At 47.3% G+C, this 23,316-nt stretch overlaps 1 protein-coding gene and 1 long non-coding RNA gene across 3 annotated transcripts in view; one reads left to right on the top strand and one right to left on the bottom strand.

The window, feature by feature from the left end:
* STOX2 (storkhead box 2) overlaps positions 1-23,316 on the bottom strand; it is a 599,364-nt gene that overhangs the window by 382,322 nt on the left and 193,726 nt on the right. The window lies entirely within an intron of this gene.
* Positions 15,341-23,316, top strand: part of LOC144821718 (uncharacterized) — a 74,243-nt gene continuing 66,267 nt past the window's right edge. The window contains exon 1 of the long non-coding RNA XR_013608402.1: positions 15,341-15,383. This is a non-coding gene — a long non-coding RNA (uncharacterized LOC144821718). The remainder of the gene's footprint in view (positions 15,384-23,316) is intronic.

Genomic DNA, 23,316 nt, shown 5'->3' with positions numbered 1-23,316 from the left:
GAGTGGGATGGGTATGCTCAGACTTGAGTCCCATGCTCTCCACACCACTGGAGTCAAGCTATCCAGGCTGATGAAGGCTGATAGCCAGAAACCGGTCCTTGGATGCTTGATTCCGGTCCAGGAAAGACATGGCTTGGCAGTTCGGGCTGGACTGTTCCCATGAGGCACAGGGTCAAGGCTGATTTGCATATAGCCATGTCTGACCTGGGGTGGTGTGGAGTGCACAAAAACGATGGATTTAGGCCCAGATCTCTGTACTGGGGTGAATGTATGATATTGTTCTGCATTCTGTCCATCAATTGTTGTTTTTGCATTTGTCACCCCGAGTGGGTTGGGTATGCTCAGACGTGAGTCCCATGCTCTCCACACCACTGGAGTCAAGCTATCCAGGCTGATGAAGGCTGATAGCCAGAAACCAGTCCTTGGATGCTTGATTCCGGTCCAGGAAAGACATGGCTTGGCAGTTCGGGCTGGACTGTTCCCATGAGGCACAGGGTCAAGGCTGATTTGCATATAGCCATGTCTGACCTGGGGTGGTGTGGAGTGCAAAAAAACGATGGATTTAGGCCCAGCATTCTGTCCATCAATTGTTGTTTTTGCAGACTGAAGAGAAGGACTGACCCTCGCTGTGTGTTCTGGGGCTGGCCTGCAGTTTGCTGATTTAACTAAGGAGAGGCTAAGGGATGTTGCTGTGTGCGGTGTCCCCTTGCTTGAAAGAACTTTGCTGTGTCCCGAAGTAACTTGTCCCCAAGTGCCCAAGGAGAGCTGGCTCACTGTTGTGGAAACTCAGGGACATCAAAGTTTCCAAGTGTGTCTCAGCGACGCTGTGTGTGTGTCATTTTTGCAGCCTGAGACCTTCGTAAGCATTGCACCAGGACTGTGACGCCAGAAACCCAACTGAGTCTCAGCGACGCTTTGTGCGTGCGCAGCCTGAGACTGTGTGAGGTCCGTGGTGCTGGTTGAAAAGTGCCCCGTGACTGCAGTGCCCCCGCAGCGTGAATCATCATCCACGCTACTGTGTAGCTGTTTGTGGCCCGGGCCGTCATCGCAACGGAGGCTGCGGACCAAGATCGCCGCCGCCGGCCTGAGCCGCAACGTGCTGAAGGTTTTCGTAAAGCTAAGGAAGTCGCGAGTTAATCGTGATCGTTGTTCGCAAGAGGAATCTGCCCAGGATCGTCAGCAACGGAGAAGGCAGCGCCATAACCTTTCCGGCTACAGGGTGGCCTTGCATTGGAGCTGAGCGAAACAAAAGGGGATGATGGACGGAGCGTTTGAGCAAATCAAACACTCACCCCCAGTCAACTGATCTGGGTTTAATCCATCACCATTCTTTAGCTCACTCAGCCACCCCAGTTCAGACATGGCCATATGCAAATCAGTCTGACCCTGTGCCTCATGGGAACAGTCCAGCCCAAACTGCCAAGCCATGTCTTCCCTGGACCGGAAACAAGCATCCTGGGACCGGTTTCGGATTCATAATCGTCATCAGCCAGGCTATCTTGAATCCAGTGGCCAAGTGAGCAAGGGACTCACGTCTGAGCATACCCTGCCAACTTAGGGCGAACAAAGCGAAACAAAAGGGGATGATGGAAGGAGCGTTTGAGCAAATCAAACACTCACCCCCAGTCAACTGATCTGGGTTTAATCCATCACCATTCTTTAGCTCACTCAGCCACCCCAGTTCAGACATGGCCATATGCAAATCAGTCTGACCCTGTGCCTCATGGGAACAGTCCAGCCCGAACTGCCAAGCCATGTCTTTCCTGAACCGGAAACAAGCATCCTGGGACCGGTTTCGGATTCATAATCCTCATCAGCCAGGCTATCTTGAATCCAGTGGCCAAGTGAGCAAGGGACTCACGTCTGAGCATACCCTGCCAATTTAGGGCGAACAAAGCGAAACAAAAGGGGATGATGGACGGAGCGTTTGAGCAAATCAAACACTCACCCCCAGTCAACTGATCTGGGTTTAATCCATCCCCATTCTTTAGCGCACTCAGCCACCCCAGTTCAGACATGGCCATATGCAAATCAGTCTGACCCTGTGCCTCATGGGAACAGTCCAGCCCGAACTGCCAAGCCATGTCTTCCCTGGACCGGAAACAAGCATCCTGGGACCGATTTCGGATTAATAATCCTCATCAGCCAGGCTATCATGAATCCAGTGGCCAAGTGAGCAAGGGACTCACGTCTGAGCATACCATGCCAACTTAGGGCGAACAAAGCGAAACAAAAGGGGATGATGGACGGAGTGTTTGAGCAAATCAAACACTCACCCCCAGTCAACTGATCTGGGTTTAATCCATCACCATTCTTTAGCTCACTCAGCCACCCCAGTTCAGACATGGCTGGACTGTTCCCATGAGGCACAGGGTCAGACTGATTTGCATATGGCCATGTCTGAACTGGGGTGGCAGAGTGGGCTAAAGAACGGTGATGGATTAAACCCAGATCTGTTGACTGGGTGTGAGTGTTTGAATGGTTCAGATGCTCCGTCCATCACCATCCCCTTTTGTACCACTTTGTTCGCCATAGGTTGGCAGGGTATGCTCAGACGTGAGTCCCTTGCTCACTTTGCCACTGGATTCAAGCAAGCTGGGCTGAAGACGGCTAAAATGCCAGAAACCGGTCCTGGGAAGCTTGTTTCCGGTCCAGGGAAGGCATGGCTTGGTAGTTCGGGCTGGACTGTTCCCATGAGGCACAGGGTCAGACTGATTTGCATTTGGCCATGTCTGAACTGGGGTGGCAGAGTGGGCTAAAGAACGGTGATGGATTAAACCCAGATCTGTTGACCGGGTGTGAGTGTTTGATTGGTTCAGATGCTCCGTCCATCACCACCCCTTTTTGTACCACTTTGTTCGCCATAAGTTGGCAGGGTATGCTCAGACGTGAGTCCCTTGCTCACTTTGCCACTGGATTCAAGCAAGCTGGGCTGAAGACGGCTGAAATGCCAGAAACCGGTCCTCGGAAGCTTGTTTCCGGTCCAGGGAAGGCATGGCTTGGCAGTTCGGGCTGGACTGTTCCCATGAGGCACAGGGTCAGACTGATTTGCATATGGCCATGTCTGAACTGGAGTGGCAGAGTGGGCTAAAGAACGGTAATGGATTAAACCCAGATCTGTTGACTGGGTGTGAGTGTTTGATTGGTTCACATGCTCCGTCCATCACCACCCCCTTTTGTACCACTTTGTTCGACATAAGTTGGCAGGGTATGCTCAGACGTGAGTCCCTTGCTCACTTTGCCACTGGATTCAAGCAAGCCGGGCTGAGGACGGCTGAAATGCCAGAAACCGGTCCTCGGAAGCTTGTTTCCGGTCCAGGGAAGGCATGGCTTGGCAGTTCGGGCTGGACTGTTCCCATGAGGCACAGGGTCAGACTGATTTGCATATGGCCATGTCTGAACTGGGGAAGCAGAGTGGGCTAAAGAACGGTGATGGATTAAACCCAGATCTGTTGACTGGGTGTGAGTCTTTGATTGGTTCAGATGCTCCGTCCATCACCACCCCCTTTGTACCACTTTGTTCGCCATAAGTTGGCAGGGTATGCTCAGATGTGAGTCCCTTGCTCACTTTGCCACTGGATTCCAGCAAGCCGGGCTGAAGACGGCTGAAATGCCAGAAACCGGTCCTCGGAAGCTTGTTTCCGGTCCAGGGAAGGCATGGCTTGGCAGTTCGGGCTGGACTGTTCCCATGAGGCACAGGGTCAGACTGATTTGCATATGGCCATTTCTGAACTGGGGTGGCAGAGTGGGCTAAAGAACGGTAATGGATTAAACCCAGATCTGTTGACTGGGTGTGAGTGTTTGATTGGTTCAGATGCTCCGTCCATCACCACCCCCTTTTGTACCACTTTGTTCGCCATAAGTTGGCAGGGTATGCTCAGACGTGAGTCCCCTGCTCACTTTGCCACTGGATTCAAGTAAGCCGGGCTGAAGACGGCTGAAATGCCAGAAACCGGTCCTCGGAAGCTTGTTTCCGGTGCAGGGAAGGCATGGCTTGGCAGTTCGGGCTGGACTGTTCCCATGAGGCACAGGGTCAGACTGATTTGCATATGGCCATGTCTGAACTGGGGTGGCAGAGTGGGCTAAAGAACGGTGATGGATTAAACCCAGATCTGTTAACTGGGTGTGAGTGTTTGATTGGTTCAGATGCTCCGTCCATCACCACCCTCTTTTGTACCACTTTGCATCAGAGCTGAGTCGTCATCGGGAGCAGCTAGCAGGACGTCCGATGAGCGGGGAGAGAGAGACAGCTAAGCAGCGCATCCCCCAGGTAAGGACTCCAGTCGGGAGCCGCAAGCGTGTGTGGCCTGGGTAGGCATGCAGGAGGAGTCCAGGAGTGCTCCCGTCTCTCTCCTGCTGTGTTGGAGGGTGACATTTTATGGTCTCGGGGCACTGGGCCAGGGTGGCTTAATTTGAGGGGGTGCCTATACATAATATGAGAAAACACAGTGAAAGAGACAGGAATTGAATCAGGATTTGAGAAAACACAGTGAAAGAGACAGGAATTGAATTGGGATTTGGTGCCCTTTATTACAATGAAATCACTTCAATAAGAAGTATAAAGAAACACTCTAAAATTCAATAATGAGCCTGGGAGTCTTAGCAAAGACTGGGCATTTAAAGACACAATTCTGGAACGAAGAACAAACTCATGCAATACAAATATATTTTAGATCAATGGAAATGCAGAGCAGAAAGAAAGAGACAATTTCAAAGTACAATAAGCATTATAGCTTCAGCCAAAGATGTTAGAGAAGATGGCTGAGGGAAACTACACATGCGTCATGACCCAGGGGGTCATTTGTGTGAGGTAGTTTAGTGAATGGACTGAGGAGCAGATCTTTATACTCTTTTAATGAAGAACTATTGACCACAGAATCACAACATTAACAGGGGCTTTGACCGCAGAACATGACGCACTTTGGTTACTTCCCCGAAATATTTAGGGACACAGAAGTGACACCCCCATTACAAAAGTTTACCAAAAGGTCACTTGATGTTTGACCGTGAATCATAATGAAATTGAACATTCATCGAACATTGATTTGCTTCAAAAGAAGACATTTTTATAAGTTTATAAGAGTTCCTCTTAGCTTGAGATGTTCCGTGTTCTTGTGGTTTGTTATATATCAATAGATGTGAGAACAGAAGTGCACGTTAGATGCAACGAGAGACTGGGGGCATGGGGGAGCTGGGGCTTCGCTGAGGAGATGTCTTGTTATTTTCAGTCAGAGAGGCACAGGGACTGCTGTACAGGGCCTACTGTGTTCAGAAAAAGAGTTTACAATACTTTGGTCAATTAAACAAATCCCTTCATGCTGGCTGGTGTGTAGTAAGTTATTATCTTATTATAAGTTATTGTTGTGGTAATATTACTTTAAAGAGTGTTGGTTTTATGTTATTCTATGTGACATCACAACACTCCAGAATTTTCAAAGATGTATTCAGATTTTACATGGATTTTGCTGTGATCAGTCGTGGGTACTATTGATGTGAATAAACACTTCATTTATTTTCCAACTTGGTTCCTTGGATTTATTGGATTTCCATGTGTAGAAGCTACTACATATTTTGGCGACGTTTGGATTCTTTTTTTATTTTGAAACCTACGTTATTGCTGGATTTAACATGTGCCCACCGACCATCTGGAGATCATAATCAGCATTTTGAATTTGGAACAATATTCTTTATGGCGACATTGACGATTTATGCGGAGAAGTCGTGAGTACTGTTTGTGATTTCCTTTTATTTGTTCCTGCATTATAATTACCTTCGTTTATGTTGTTGTTTAAAAACATATGTTATTCTATGTGACACCACAACACTCCAGAATGTTCAAAGATGTATTCAGATTTTACTTGGATTTTGCTGTGATCAGTCGTGGGTACTATTGATGAGAATAAACACTTTATTTATTCTCCAACTTGTTTCCTTGGATTTATTGGATTTCCATGTGTAGAAGCTACTACATGGTGGGGTCATATTGGGGTCTCATGCTTCAGGTGTAGAAAGAATGGGCCTGGGGCACTATATGGTAAACCTGGACACTGCTTCATTCCCTCCTCTTGTTCAATCTTGAACAAACTTCTTACAGCAAACCTTTCAGGCCCTCCTTCTGGTAGGTGTATCCCAGGGGTGTCATTCATATTGGCATATCTGGGACATTTGTTCTCCTGTGTCTTCCTTAACTCAATATACTCTACTTCAGGTATGTTAATGAGGGATGCATATGGTGTCTGTGTTGGTAATGGTGGATCTATATTTAAATCCTATCTCCGTTAGCATCTACTAGTGGTGAGTTAGGGGCTATCGACCTGGCATTTGGTAATGGTAGCAGGCTGCATTTAGTGTAGTCCTATTGTTGTTACTTCTACAACTTCTATAAGTGCTAAGTTATTCACATTCCCTGTTCTATCTTTGCTCTCCCTTTGCTAATTCTGCTACTCTCTGGAGGTGCAACTGCTACGGACATAGTGTGTTGACTGAAGAGCATATTGCGCATTAGGACACAGACCACGTATTTTTTTTTTTTTTAAGACCTTTATTGCACATTATCATCCGAACACAGCTTAGGGCCTACAACCTCTGGGGCCCGCCGCGATCACTCCAGTATTACATCTACAATGGAAAGATTACACAGCTGTTTAGCCGTTATCCCTGGGGCCCGGCGGCAAATGAAACATACTGTGCTTAATGCCGCTGTTATCACCAACTGACATTACATAGGTCTGTATTTTAACTGTAGAACCAAACTGTTCAATAAAGCAAAGGCACAAACAGAAAGGACACAAAGCTTTCCCTGAAGGTAATTAGACATACATTCACAATTATATTGTCGTTAACATAAGAGATGCATTCCAGAACCGTCCCCAGCACCTCCACCTCCTGTAATGACCGGGCGTTTTTCAAAGCCGCCAGGCCTGTCACCATTTACAGCCATGGTATAACTTCAACCCTCAATCTGACAGACACTCATCCGAGTCCTCCCGCGGTTGTTCACAAATATTTCCCCTGTACCTGTTCCATGCCCCCCAGACCAGACCCCATTTCTTGGGGCAACCCCTCTGGACAAACACCGCCTTCTCAGCCACCATTGCCTCATCCATGTCGCTGCACCATTCTCTCAGTGTGGGCAACACAGGCGAACCCCACAGCTTAGCCACGTTGCGCTTTGCAACCATCAGGCCCAACATGACCCAGTCCAGCTGTCTATGGGTTAAGTCCACTGCCTCCCATATGTTCAGTAAACAGCAGCGCGGGTCGGGCAGCAGGGAGGTAGCCATAGTCTGGGAGATAGTACGCATCACTGCTGTCCAGTACCTGGCCAATTACCCACAATCCCAAATGGTGTGATAGAACGTCCCTCTCTCTCGTGTTCAGTTTTCCCTATCTTGTGCAGGATCGTCCTGGTGTAGTATGTGCGGTGCAGTATTTTCAGCTGCACCAGCTTAAGCCTGGAAGGAATTGCAGACTCGCGCGGAGACGACAGAGCCTCCTGCCACTCCGAGTCGTCAAGGTCACCAATATCCGCCACCCAGCTGGAACGCAGTTTGGACAGCATGTCGGGGAGATTGTTAACTAATTTCCGGTATGTGTAGGAGGTGGCTTTTTGCGACATATGTTCAGTTAGCAGTCTGTCTTCTAGAGGGGTAGATTCCTGCAAATTCGTCCCTTCCGGAATGGCTGCCCTCAGCGCATGCCGTATCTGCATGTACCTGAAATGTTCGGACCTAGCCATACCGTATTTGGACTGTAGAAAATCAAAATCTACGACCTTGTGGTTTTTCCAGAGGTCCCCCACCACGGAAATGCCTATGGCGTCCCATGCCTTGAAACCCTTGGTGTTGCCCATGTAACCCAACCTGTACGAGTCCCACAGGGGCGTCATCTGTGTGATAGTGTTCGCACACTGAAGATGTCTGTGTGCCTTATACCAGATTTGAATCGTGTGGCGGGTCGGGCCTCTTAGTTCGGGCGGGATGGCTCGGCTATAAAGGTTTCTCAACAGGCCCCTGGATTCAAAATTCTGCCTGTCCGCCAAGTAGGCGGGTTCCGTTTGCGAGGCGTGCAACCAATAGTTGATCTGTTTAAGGTGGGCGGCCCAGTAATAGAGTTCAATACTAGGGAGCGCTATACCCCCATCGTACCAGTCCTTCACCAGCTTGTTCTGTGCAATGCGAGCCGGTTTCCCGTCCCAAAGCAAAGTAGAAACCGTCGCTGCGATGGCCTTAAAATAGGAGGGGGGTACTGGGAATGGCGAGTTTTCAAGGAGGTACAAAAAACGGGGCAGTGCCATCATTTTAAACAAGGCAGCCTTGCCCAATAGAGTGAGAGGAAGGGAGCGCCACACCTTGACATCTCTAGTAAACCAGTCCAGGGGGGGTTTCAAATTTAAGGCGTGGAATTCGTCCGAGTCAGGAGTGACGTAAACTCCAAGATATTTAAAAGGGGTGGTAGTGTAACTCAACGGACAGTCCCTCGGTAGGGAGGGGGGGCAGCCAGTAAGAATGAATAGAACTGATTTCGACCAGTTAATTCTATAGCCCGATACTCTCCCAAACTTCTCGCAAACATTGAGCAGTTCCGGGATCGATTTCTTCGGGGAGGTGAGATAGAGCAGGACATCATCCGCGTAGAGCGATATCCGATCTTCCCACGTTGGTGACCACCGGATACCCTTAATGGATGGCTCCCATCGGACCCAAATCGCCAGCGGCTCCAGGACTAGTGTAAATAGCAGAGGGGATAACGGGCAACCCTGCCTCGTCCCACGCCCGAGCGGGAAGTCCCTGGAGATGTGGCCATTAGCCGCCACCTGAGCCAGGGGGCTGGTGTAGAGCAGTCGGACCCATGCGCAGAACTGTGGGCCAAAGCCCATGTGACGAAGCACAGCGAACAGGTAAGGCCACTCCACGGTGTCAAACGCCATAGTGGCGTCCAGGGAAAGCAATACCGCCGGCTCCTGTATATAATTTCGGCGAGCCAAAACCGCTTGTAAACGTCGCAAATTATGTGAGGTATTACGATTTTGCATAAAGCCGGACTGATCTGGGTGCACCAGAGTGGCAAGGTGGGGGGTCAACCGCTGCGCTAATAATTTGGCTAGGATTTTTGGCTCCGCATTTAGCAGGGAGATGGGGCGGTAAGAAGTACACTCCTCCGATGCCTTACCAGGTTTGTGGATCGGGATGATTGTGGCCAGACGTTGATCTCTCGGCAGCATTCCTGCCTCCAGGCTGTCCTTGAACATGTTAAGGAGGTGGGGGGCTGTCGTCTGGGCTGTTTGCTTGTACAGTTCCACCGGGAGACCGTTGGGTCCCAGTGCTTTTCCAGACGCCAGTGCATCAGTCGCTTCTCGCACCTCCTCCACTGTAATATCGGCCTCCAGCAAAAGCGCTGCCTCAGGTGAGAGACAGGGGATCGCCAGGTCCTTAATGTAATCGTAAGCCTCCTCCGCCGAGTACCTCGCCTGAGGAGCGTATATCGCCTCGAAGTGATCAGCCAGCAGGTCCACTATGACACCGGGGTCAGAGGTCGTGCCTCCGTCAGACAGTGTCAATCGTGCAATGACCCTGCCCGCCCTTTCTTTTTTATCGAGCCAAGCCAGCATTTTTCCTGCCTTGTCGCCCAGCTCGTAAACCCTGTGTCGGGTGGCCTGAATCGAGGACCTAACCAACTCCTTCTGACATGCCATCCATTCTATTCGACACAGTCGGACCGCCTGGGCAGCCCCCCGAGACGGATGGGATTCCTGTCTAGCGATTGCAATGGCAAGGGCCTCCTCAAGGGTGCTAAGTTCTTGCTGCTGCGTTCTCCTATGTGCCGTTACGGATGCAATCGCTTGCCCCCGCAGCACCGTCTTAAACGCTTCCCACAGGGTGCTCCGAGAGTCAACAGAGCCCGCATTCTCCTGGAAGTAGTGCTCAGCGGTAGTTGAGAGGGATTTTTTCAATGGGGCGTTCTGCAGATAGCTTGCATGAACCGGAAACATACGGTACCTATGCGAGCGGTGGTTCGTATATGTGAGTCGTATCGGGGAGTGGTCGGAGATCCCCCTGGGGCAGATGCCTACCTCCTCCACCCCGCACAATCCCTCCCCTGACATTAAAATGTGATCAATCCGTGAGAGGCAATTATGTGTCGCTGAGTAATAGGTATAGTGTCTGTCATATAGGTGCTTGTATCGCCAGCAGTCCGTCAGTCCCAGGGCATCCAACAGACCGGCGAGTCGCCCGCCTCCCCGCATCGTCGCAGCATGTGGGTGTCTATCAAGCTCATGATCCACCACGTCATTAAAGTCGCCCCCCAAAACCAGTGTCGCCGTCGGTAAGCAAGGGCAGTGTGAGCCGCGGCCTGTAGGCCAGGCGGAATGTAGACGGATACAAAATTAAAGAGTTGCCCCTCCCACTGTACCGTCACTGCTGCGAAGCGGCCCTGAGTATCTATCTTAGTCTGCTGACATATCATTGGGAAGTTTTTCCGTATAAGGATCCCAGTCCCCCTAGAGCCGGAGGAGAAGTCCGCATGAGTAATGAATTTATACCCCCATCTATCCATTGCTCTAGAGGCCGTGCCCACAAGATGGGTCTCCTGCAGCATGACTATCGCCGGTTTACAGCGTTTCAAATATTGTAACACCAGGCCTCGCTTCACCTTATCGCCCAACCCCCTAACATTCCACGTGAGGGCCGTCAGTGTTGGTGAACGGGAGGGACGTGTCATGTGGAGCTCAGGTGTAGCCATCACGTGTGTCGCCATCGAGCAGGGTGTGGAACCCCCCACAAGTCAGGAAGGAACGATCCCAGCAGAGTACCATCGCCAATTAAAGTGTTACCTTCACTCAGTGCAGTGTATCTCGTGTTGTGCCATGGAAAACTACAATAAAACACAATAACCAAAACCAAAACAACCAACAAACCCCCCCCCCCCCCTCCCTGCCTCCCTGCTGCACGGGTCGAAAACCGCCCGCCTCCCCCAACTTAGCAGAGCGCCTTGTCCCAACCCAACCCATTGTACTTGCTTGTCGGGGATATGAAGCTCTGCAATCCGAAGGCAGCCCCATTCAACCTCATCCGCCCAACACAGAGCGGGGACCAAGAGTTCTCAGTCAGTGTGCTGCACATGTCTGCCGGCACTCACTCCTCCGGATGCTCTCCCTCCTCCAGACCCGTTTCCGCAAACAGGTCCTGACTATGGCCCTGTGACGCCGCTTGGTCCGACTGATTCAGTGTTCCTCGACCGCGGTGACCTCTGCCGTCCCGCCTAGGTGCCTCCACACGTCTCCACCCGTCCAGCCAGTCCCTCGCCGCCTCTGGTGTATCGAAGAACCACGCCTTGTGATTGTCCACGACTCTGAGTCTAGCCGGGAATAACATAGAGTATGGTATGTCCTTGGCCCGCAAGCTTTTTTTGACGTCTATAAAAGTCTTTCGTCGTCGGGCCACCTCAGCTGTGTAATCAGGGAAGAAAGCTATAGTGGAGTTCAGTACCTTGATAGGGGCGGAATTCCTGGCAGTTTGAAGTATGGCATCTCTATCCCTGAAATTAAAGAGTCTTGCTAACACCGGCCGCGGCGCCGCTCCTGACAGACCACGTATTTAGAGACAGGTATGACATTGTTACACATGCTGTTTTCTGTGTCTGTAGGCTGGTGTGTGCAAACATAATATCCTGCCCTTCCAACTGTCCCCCGGTCCCATCTTTATCAATGGGTATTAATTCAATTTGGTACAATATCTCTGTGTCATTTAAGCAGTATCTCATGTATAGCACTGTGATCAGAATACACTATATTGAGCGTAGTCATTATAATGGCAGCAATGGGGGCAATACTGCTAGTAGCACCCATGGTCATTTTCTCTCATTGTTCTGAAAGTCTTGAGGCATTGTTCCGATCATTGGTACGTGTAGCTAGTGTGACTAGTTGGAAGAATATCTTATCTTCTGCTGTACTTTTACTCTTTTCAAAAGTCTGCTGAGGAATAATGCAGAGCTTCAGTGATCATACCTGTAAACAGAAAAAGTAACCGTTGGTGCCTGTCTTCAAGTAATTTGAGAGGTTACAAGCACTTCTTCTACCAAGGCACTTTCAATATGAAGAAAACAAAGTGATGAAGAAGGTAAAGATGTCTCGTTGTCACAACTTGTAGACTGAGGGGTTGGGGCATTGATGTTCCAGATATCTTTAGTTGAAGTATAATTGGGGCCCGCTTATACACTCTTCCTTTCTCTGCTGTGTTCAGCATGCACCACCCTTCAGGATCAACTTGGGATACCATTCTCACTTGGTACTTTTCGTGGAACACATGTTGTAACGAGGCTGTCCTTGATGTGAAGCAGGGGAAGGCACTGGAGACTCCTGTGGTGGTGGTGGAGTTACCGCAGAGTTTCATGTGGGCTGAGCTTTGTCACTCTGTCTGAGGTGCTTCTCATGGACAACAGAGCAAGTGGTAGTGCATCAATCCAGGTCAGCTTAGCGAATGCACTAATCTTCCTTATCTTATTTTTCAACACTCCGTTCTTTCTCTCAACAACGCCCGCTGCTGGTGGATGGTAGGCCCAATGTAGTTTCTGTGTAGCTCCTAGCCCCTTGCACAACCCCTCAATCACATGTGAGATCAACGCCGGTCCATTGTCAGAACCCCAAAGCATAGGTATATAAAGGCGCGGTATGAACTCTTTCAGGAGGCATTTGGCAACAGTTTGTGCATTGCAGTTCGTGGATGGGTATACCTCAGTCCATGTGCTGAACATGCACACAATAACAAACACGTACTTGTATTTTTGAGTAGAGGACATGTTGATGAAGTCCATTTAATGTGAGGAAATGAAGTGGCATGGGGCAGTGGAAGTACCCTTTCCAATTTTACCGTTGTATCAGTAGGAAAACAGTCTGATCATTCCATCACGTCCTACATGTGATGGACCATGAAAAAGTCGGGCAATGGGAGCAAGCATTATCGTTGGTAAACATATCTTTCCATTTGGGCCTATCCATATTCCCTCTTCCGTTTGCCTACATCCTCCCCTTTTCCATGCTTCCTTTTCTTCCAACCCCCCCACCCCCTTTGAGTTATATACTTTGGGTCATAGTACATATCATCATTCTTTATCTTTATATCATGATATCATGTGGAGTAGAAGCAATTAGAACCATTATGTTCTCACAACCAGTTAATGCTATTCCTTTTTTACGTCTGCATCAATACATTCTTTACCTCTTGATACATAGTCCTTAGAGATGGTGTGTGCAGCACATTCTACAATTGAAACTCTCTTTAGTAGCAACATGCCTTGCAATAGTTGTGGTATTAATGGTGCATGCTGTATTTCTTGGCCAACTGAGGTAAGGAAACCCCTCATAGCCCACTGCTGACCAAGATCAGGGGCCACCCCAAATCATATTTGCTGTCTGTGTAAATGTTCACTATTCTTCCTTTATGTTGTTAATCTCACAGTACATTCCAGTACATTTCTAGCCGTGCCCACTGCGTAAACAAATTGCAGTGAGCCTGCGTTATGAACCATGAACTATTATATTTACATCTGCATCGGGGAAAGGCGTCTCTCTTAAATCATGTTGAACATTTGCATACTTATCTGTTACTAGCACACATGAACTATTTTTTACCAAACACTCCCTGTCTATTACCATTTGCTAGGTATGAAAGCAATAGTGGCGCAATGTGTGGGTGAAATTGTCAGAATTATAGAACACATTTGCACCAGTGGAGCTTTCTAACCAGATATGAGAGGGTGACAACTTTTATCATTAGGCACATGCATGCAAACATTTCAAAAACAGGAAATCTATTACACTCTGTATGGGAATGAAGGAAAGAACCTAGAAATTATATTGGCACCCCTATAGGACACTTTAAAAAGAAATCCATTATCTCCAAAAGAAAAAGAAGAATTAAAACATTGTTCTATTGCAAACACAGATGAAAATCTCTGTCACAGTAACACCTTTGGGAATCAAAATACTCATAGTTGTCAAACTGTGCCAATCCTTTATACCTTGAAATCTAATTCCAAACACCCTTAAGTATTGCACCAGTATATTAAAAGACATATTAAATCTGTACACATTGTATCCGTAAAAATTATAATACGAAGCATTGTTTTTCAATGCACACTATCCTTCTGCATTGGCATATACTCATTACTAAAGATCAATATATAAACATAATATAAACATAATATTACTACTTTTTATCCTATCCTTTGTAGCCCCTGGCGAATGCACTGCATTAGAATGCATTTTAGCACATTCCACCTCAATATAATAATATATTATAATATTTTCTGCAACCCTGAAGAACCTAGAACTGAAAAACATTAATATACATACACATTATTTAGGTTAGATACACACACAAAATACTACTTGTCCTTGTGCCATTTAAGTAGGCAAAACCCTTCAAGAACACAATATACCTATTGCTATTCTATATATATCTGCTTATGAGGATGGCGGTGTAATATGTTAGGTGGTGATCTGTGGAGTGAGAAATGGGGAAAACAAGCCAGCTACCTAGCCTGACCTAATTGTGTGATCCTGGGCATTTCATTTCTCATGTTCCTGTCCTGTTTAACCACAGGAAACTATTTATAATGGCCGTCCTGTCTGGGCACAACGCCCAGACTCTGCAGCCAGCCAGGAGCGCTACTCCTAACGGCAGTCCAAGAAAAAATCAATTAACTCTTCCAACACATGCGTTGTGTCCAGTGTACGTTAAGTTAAATAAAACCTATTTTAAAATAACATGTCTTTTTTTGTAAAGCGTACATTCACTCAGAACGGTATTCTGGAACTAGATAGCAGACCCTTGTTGCTCCCTAACTCAGTGGTACTCATTTTATCCACCTTAGAATGATGAAGGGCTGATCAGACCCTGCATCTATCCACCTGAGAAGGATGAAATGCTCTGGAGACCTAGTAGCATTGGAACATGCAACCATGAAGTCGAACACAAGCTCCCACAAACCCAACCCATGTTCATTACGTGTCCTGCGTGTTGTGTAATACGGAGTATTTTCTAGTCTTTTGCTCCTAAGGGCCTACAATAATGTATTGGACAATATATATTGATCCAAGACAAAAATTGGGTGTAGTGAGTGTGTATTCCATTCCATCATTTTATCTCCCCTCTTCTCTCCCTAGTTCTGTGGTCCGATATTCACGTTGCTCTTCATCCAGTGTCACTAACTAACTTTTACATGAGCCACAATTTCAAAACCTCATGTCGTAATAGCAAACACCAACTGGGTGTGCTCTGTGGAAGTACTTCCTGGATTGGTGCTTGCTTTCGGGCTACTGCTTGTGCCTGGAGGGGCAGCACTTTTGTTTACTGCATCGGCTGTTGTTGAATTGGACGCAGGTAGGAGTAAATTACTTGGTATTTAGCTGCTTAGTACTGTAGTATTTTGTGTTGGTGTAATCTTCAGTGTGAAAGTGCATCTGGCTGACCTGGTAGGCCTTTGCATTTTGTGCATTGAAGTATGGATGCATATAGATATTCATTGTGTCTATAATAAAAAAATATTTTTGAATTATAATTGGTCATTTAAATAGGGAGAGATATTCATATGCATTTGAAACTGAAAGTATTTTCCTTCTGCCAGGAAACGATTCTAATTATATAAATTGCATTTTTAGTCTTTTAACATTGTGGACTATAGAACATTATTTTCTAAATATCTATTTTCAATAAAGAAGGAGATATTTTTATATTGCTGGCAAGGCAATTTACTCATATTTAAAATCTTAGTTCATTTTTTGTTGTTGTCAATAATCTAGATGTCGCGGGGCATGTTAAATTGAATGAGGATGTATGTACTATGTTAAGCCTATGATCCAAAATATCAAAGGGAATAGCTCCATTTTACCTGGTATTACATCTTCCATCTATTGGGCTCTGGGCGGTAAGAGATGGCAGTCTTTGACCATAACTTATGTCATTGTTCATTATGGGAGGGAAAGAGAAGGTTTCCGGTATTGGAAGGGAACCGATGGCTGACCTATCATTTGAAGTTGGGGCAAAGTCTAGGGGGTAATAGTGAACAAAAATTTAAAAAGTTGGCTATGTGACTTGGTCAATAAATGCCTGCGAAATCCTTCCTCCCCCTCTTTCTACTACTTGACTTAATATTCACGTGGTAGTATCATTACTTTGTCGCCAAACACACAGGAAATGTGAGGTGAGAAGCATGAGGTGATATTGTCAAGGAACTGAATGCACTCTATTCAGGGGTAATGAGTTAAACATGGGAGCCTATTGAAAATTGTACTCAAAAGTCGCAATCAAGTGTTGTGACACTGCGCCACTACATATGAACATTAGCAAGACATAGGCGGGAGGGGCGGGTGATAGCAGGGCATGCATATGTAACAATACTATTCACAGTGGACTTAAAGGCTTAACAATATGCATATGATAAAAACATGTTCTACACCTAGATATTATGTTCTCGCCAGCAAAACATTTCTTTAAATTGCTACACTAGACACCGGTGTCAAACACCGCAGCCACAACAATATTATTATGAGATGCGATAATGCAAACAGATAATAGAAACACCAAACGAGAATCATGAATTCATGGAGGTAAACAACAAATTGTATATATGTGTACAGAAGAAATGCGTTTTACAATAATCAAAGAGATAGAATTGTGCTCTTTCGGGCCTACAAAAGACAGGAAAAAAAACGTTTCTATTTAAAGTTAGAAATAAAGCAGTCAGCGAAAGTGTTATACTATTCTTCTCTGTTCGCCCCGGGCAGAACAGGAAAATACTATAAGACGACCGGCTATGAGAGAGAGAGAAAAACGCCCTCTTTTCTGTTAGAGAAGTTTGACTTTAAACACCACAGTGTTTCTTTTCAGACTTAAAATAGCTATACCGACAGTCGGTTTGTAAAGGCCAGAGATGTCTTTTAATATATCCTGCATTAAAATAACTGTAAATGTCTTGACTTGCGCTACCCTAAAAGAAAAAAGAACTGAGAAAAGTGTCGACATAACCTACCCTTAAAATTTAGAAAGTCTTGACATGACCTACACAGATCTCCTGCGCTACTTCACAAAACCCAAACTGACAGCTGTTGGCAGCCTGATAATCTGGTCCCACCAGAACACTGCAAAACCTGGTCTGGTCCCACCAGAACACAGCAAAAAACCTGGGAAATGCAACACGCTATTGTCCCTTATTTATCAGACAGTAAACCAGAGATTATGCATACATAATAATGAAAATCCACAATACATGAGAGAACCACAATATATTCAAATGAGAAGATATGAAGGCAAAATAATCACAATACTATTATGTAAATATGAACACATTATTTAAATAATTCACTGAATAAAAACACAGGCAAAGTTGCGCAGACCTTGCCCCAAATAAAGACAGAAGGATGGTATCTTATTTACTGTTTTCCTTTTTAAAACAACGTTTCAAATGAAACTGAGAGTCTTCGTAACTTTCACTGTGTTTGAAAAAAATTAAAAAATGTTGCACGGGAAAATGAAAGTCACTTCACTTGCACCCGGGCTTGAACCTGAAGCTCATCAGGAAACCAACACTTAACATCTTTCTTTTTCTCTGTTAGCCATGCAGAGAAAAATGACCCTGTTCAAACGGTACTCTTATATCTCATTTCCAGAACTCAAGCAGGCACTACCAATCTTGTCTCTGACTGTCGTATAACTGACAGTCACTCGCAGAAGCTATAGATGTCCGAGACGTATCATCGCTACACCTTCCATGTCACCCATAAAACGTGAAGTGACCAATATCTCGAAGCCCTGACCCGCTCAGGGCTTGCCATAGCTGGGAAACGCAAAACGCAATCTCCCATTCCCTACCTGCACAGGGGTCCTGCCCCTTTTAGACAGGCAAAATATAAAGCAGATGCATGTATATAAAAAACAATTCAAATTGGCAAAAACAACCCTTAACAATAACACGTGACCCAGAAATGAAAGCGTCAAACAATATTGCATGAAAAAGCCACAATTTTAAACCGTCAAAAAATGTTGCATCAATTCCTTACTAAGCGCATATGGTACATGCATTTAAAAAGAAAAGGGTTTGAGTAATGTGGCAAGACACCAATTACGCAAGAAACTGTAACTCAGGACCGAAGTGCAAATTCAAATGCCCATCCGAAAATGGAGATAAACAACACACCGGGAAGAAGTCAAAAGAACAAGAGAGGGTTACACTCTGATCACAGACCTACTGAAGTGCGTTGTCTTTGCACCAACAGAGAGAAGCACCGAAGAGGCAGCAAGCTGCGGCCTTGTCACAGGAAACCCTTGCCGGCAGGAAAGGTGTTGCACGCTTTTCCGTGGTCCCTGCTTCAGCTGCATCACGTTAGACGCGCTAAGTCCTTGGGCGGCCCAGACCTGCCCAGTAGTACCGGGGCCACCCACGGAAGTTTAGGAATGTTGTCTGTGGTTGGGGCCTAGAGGTGTCCGCGCTAATCGCGTCAATTGGCATGATATTATTCCTGCATTACGAACTGCCTTATTACTTGCATTAGGGATTGTATTATTCCTGCATTACGAACTGCCTGATTATGTGCATTGAGGGTTGAATTATTCTCGCATTATGAACTGCCTTATTACTTGCATTGAGGAGTGACTTATACTTGCATTACGAACTGCCTGATTATGTGCATTGAGGATTGACTTAATCTCGCATTACGAACTGCCTTATTACTTACATTAAGGAGTGCGTTATATCTGCATTACGAACTGCCTGATTATGTGCATTGAGGATTGCATTCTTCTTGCATTATGAACTGCCTGATTATGTGCATTGAGGGTTGCATTATTCTTGCATTATGAACTGCCTGATTATTTGCATTGGGGATTGCATTATTCTTGCATTACGCATATGTTGGATTTTTATCATTTGGTCTTACTGTATTTTTCTTCTTGATAAAGATACCGCTATTTTCATACATCATTGTGGTGTCCATTTGTGGTGTTATCACTGTGTCACTGGGAGTGTGGTTGCAAATACTTTACACATTGCCTTGAAGATGAGCCTGGCTGCTCATGCCAAGCTACCAGGGGGTGAGCAGGGGTTAACAAAGAGGGTATCCCTCCTTTCCCTGACTAGAAGTAAGGGTCCCTATTTGTATTAAGGTAACTGTCTCAGCCAACTAGAGACCCCCAGTTCTAACATTGGTGGCAGCAGTGGGATTGGAACTTGTATTTACAATTCACTCACAGTGATTGGTGTACATCTGGTTTTAGCGCAGACCACGATGCAACCACATATTGTGTTTTTGATTTTTGGTTCTATTTTTGAGCGACCCTTAAGCCACACATCATGTCTCATAGGAGTCAATAACCCGGAGAGGCTGCAGAATTGGAATTCGACATTGAGGCATTGCTTACCTTCAAAGTTGATCAATTGAGGCAATTCTGCAGAGCTTTGGGATGTCCCATGAAAAGTAGCGCCAAGAAGGAGGAGCTGCAAATGGCCTTGAGGGCCTGGTGGGAAGCCAAAGAGGCTCAGGAGACAGGTGATGCTGAGGTGGATGAGGATGACCCAGGGAATCGATTGGGTACACAGGATTTGCCGGTAGAAGGACCAGCCTCAGGGGATGGTAGTAATCATTCTGGGAGGAGCTTTTCCCCAGAGGAATTGGAGGAAAACCAAAGGGTCAGAGAGCGTGAGTTGGAGGTTTTGAAACTAAAGGCTCAGGCGGATGAGAAGTTGCTCATTGAGAGCAAAAGGTGGGAAGGGGAGAGGAAGAACGCGCTCGCTTTGGAGGAAAATAAATTGCTTTTGGCCCATAAGTTAAGAATGAGGGAGCTTGATTTGGAGCTCGAAAGACTCGAGGCCATGAGTGTCTCAGCCAAGCCAAATGAGATGTGTGTAGCCCTCTGCTGGATTGGAGGTAGAGTCCAGCTCAGATGGTGGCAGCAAAAATGTAGTGTCTAGTGCTGAGAGAAAAGTACATACACCCGGAGATGTGGCGCCTGACTTGAAGGAAAGGGTTAACATACACCAGGGGGTCCAGTTTTATGAAGTAGCTCCAGTGGTGTGCAGTGTCCCTGGAGTAGATTGGAGAACTGACACAGGGGATCATATTCCTAGTGGTGGGAACACTCTACTGACCCTAGATGAGAGGTGCAGGGAGAGGGGTTCCCCCATGGTAGAAACCTTGGTGTGTGAGTGTGGAGACCGCCCAGAAGAGTGTAGGTTGAGTGACAGAGACAGTCAGACACTGTCTTGCCAATCTCAGGAGAGTGGTGTGGGGTACTTGTGTGAAGCACTGGAGGGTGATGCAAAGGAAAGCTTGGTTAACAACTGTGGGGGGCTGTGTGATTCATTTGTTGGAGAGCATATTTTAAGTCCCTATTTTCCAGAGCTATGCCAAAACCCCGGTGGGGTGCAAGTTCTCGGATTCCAGGGAGCTTGCGCAGGAGGCAGAGCTTTGGGTGGATTCCCGAGGGTCTGAGGAAGCTTTTGGGAGTGACCCAGAAGGGGGTGGTTTAGGTTTACCCAAACCAAGTGAGGTAGGGGGGGTTGGTGGTAGCCCAGATAGGTCCCAATGTAGTGGGAGGGGTGTAGGGTCCCACGTCCTTTCCCAGAGGAGAAGGAGTGGGAGGGGGCTTGTCCCAAGGTGCCCGATACCCAGTCCCAGGACCTGATTGGTTCCATAGGGGAACACCAGGAGGGGAGCCTAGTCTGTACCGGGATGCCACTTCCTGGGGATCACAAAGTGTTAGGTGAACTGAGGGGGACTTCTTGTACCAGCATCCCAACAGTTCTGGTGTCTGGTGGCACCACTCCAGTGGGGAGGGTGCATGGGTCAAGAGAGGAAGGCAGAGTGTGGGAGAACTCACCCCAGTCTCTTGTACAGCCGGGGGGGAACAGACCCTGGGCTGGCGGGCCATTGTCAGGATGCCATACCTGACTTGGTAGGGGGGAGAGTGGAGAAAAGGTACAGGTGCCTGGGGCTACTGCCCCCCACTTTCTGATGCTACAGAGGTAAGAGAGGCCTGAAAGACATGAGGCCTGGCTCTCCTCACTAACAGCTGCCAGTGGCCACTGTCGTTCCCCCTGGGAGCGGGGCTGGAGTCACACCTTGAGGGTGAACTAGGCCACACCACTGTGTTGGCCATGTGGGTACTGTCTACCAGTGTGAACACATCTGTGAGCAAAGTAAGTTAAGGCGCTGCACAGATGGGGTCCCCAGATGAGGAGATGGGCCCCCCGGGTTAGCTTAGGGGGCCTTGAGAGTATGGACAGAGGGATCCGACTGGGTTCAGATTGGCAAGAACTGGAATATGCCCCTGCAGTTGCGGGCCAGGGTTCGTGTTCTATCGCCCAGAGCAGGGAAGCCCGTCAAGGTAATGATTGGTCTAGCCTGTATTTTGGCTGGAAGAGGGCTGTGTTGGGCTTGGCCCTTTTTGCAGGGTCATTCCTGAACTTTTTGCCTTCCTTCTGTATTGTTTCTGACCTGTTTTTTTGGTTTTAGGACTCTGGGTACTTTACTACTGCTGATGAGTGCTAAAGTGCATATGCTCTCTGTGTAAAGTGTTATGGTAATTGGTTGTCCATGATTGGTATGTTTGTCTTACTAGTAAAGTTCCTAGTAAAGCGCACTATGTGTGCCAGGGCTGGTAATCCAAATGCTACTAGTGGGCCTGCAGCACTAATTGTGCCACCTACACAAGTAGCCCTAAAGAGAGAACTCAGGCCTGCCACTGCAGTGCCTGTGCGCAGTTTGCTAACTGCCATGTTGTCCTGACAAGTGCACCCACTTGCCAGGCCTTACCCTTCCCTTTCCATGCACATCAGACACCCCTATAGTAGGCCCCTGGACAGGGTGCAGTGTCTGTGAAAGGTAGGCTATGTACTGAGGTGTGTACCATGTCCTAACAGTGAAATACTCTCCATTTCATTTTTCACTGTTGCAAGGTCATCTTGCCCACAGGACAGAATGGGGAATGCTGTGCAATATGTTTCCAGCCTATCTTCCCAAAGGCTTAAGATGGAGAGGTAAAGGTTAGTGTGCCTGAACTCACAATTTAATACTACATCTTTTTGTGAAGGTGGTTGTTGAATTGTGTGTTTAGAAACCACGCTTTTAGAAGTGCCTGTTTTTTTTGTTCTAACAATTCTGTGTGTCTCTGCCTGGTTGTGGATTGACTGTCTGGATTTGAATGTGATAGGGTCTGGGAAATGTCTTGACCCAGGGGAGGAGTAGGTGAGACAGCAACAGCCTTACCTGAATCTGGAGAGTAGGGGGGAGGAGTAGCCCCCTAGATGTGAAGAGGCCTGGGCTGCTTCTATAAAAGAACGGCTCCACCTTTTGCTGAGTGATTGAAGAACCAGACCCCCACTATCAAAGGATGAAGGTGTCCCTGGCAGGGAAACACCCAGAACTTGGTTTGGACAGGGGTCAGTGCCCCTGAACACAAAGACTTCAAAGACATTTAGGGGTATAACTATAAGAGCTGAAACCCCTGAACGTTGGACAGATCAAGACTGAAAAGGATTGAAAGTACTTTGTGGTCAAGAGGAACCTCTGCCAAGGAAGAACAGCTGAAGAGACTGAAGAGAAGGACTAACCCTTGCTGTGTGTTCTAGAGCTGGCCTACAGTGTGCTGATGTAACTAAGGGGAAGCTAAGGGGCTTTGCTGTGTGCTGTGTCCCCCTGCTTGAAAGGACTTTGCTGTGTGCTGTACCACGAAGTAACTTGTCCCCAACGGCCCAAGGAGAGCTGGCTCCCTGTTATAGAAACTCAGGAACATCAACGTTTCCAAGTGTGTCTCAGCGACGGTGTTTGTGTGTGCTTTTTGCAGCCTGAGACCTTTGTAAGCATTGCCCCGGGACTGTGTGGCCCGAAACCCAACCGAGTCTCAGCGACGCGTTGTGCGTGTGCAGTCTGAGACTGGGTGGGGTCTGTGGTGCTGGTGGAAAGTGCCCGTGACTGCAGTGCCCCCACAGCGTGAATCATCATCCAAGCAGCTGTGTAGCTGTTTGTGTCCTGAGCCATCATCTTAACGGAGGCTGCGGATCAAGATCCCCACCATCGGCCCAAGCCGCAACATGCTGAAGGATTTCGTAAAGCTAAGTAAGTCGTGAGGTAATCGTGATCATTGTTCGCAAGAGGAATCTGCTCAAGATCGTCAGCCATGAAGAAGGCAGTGCCGTAACCTGTCCGGCAACAGCTTTGCCTTGCATCGGAGCTGTGTCGTCATGGGGATCGCCCAGCAGAACATCCGGCGAGCGGGGAGAGAGAGAGAGAGCGAGGCAGTGCATGCCCCAGGTAAGGCTTGG

Source organism: Lissotriton helveticus, chromosome 2_2 (genome assembly GCF_964261635.1).
Source record: "Lissotriton helveticus chromosome 2_2, aLisHel1.1, whole genome shotgun sequence".
In the NCBI taxonomy this organism is placed as follows: Eukaryota; Metazoa; Chordata; class Amphibia; order Caudata; family Salamandridae; genus Lissotriton; species Lissotriton helveticus.
Note: the sequence above shows the minus strand (reverse complement) of the source record. Positions and strands in the feature narration are given on the sequence as shown.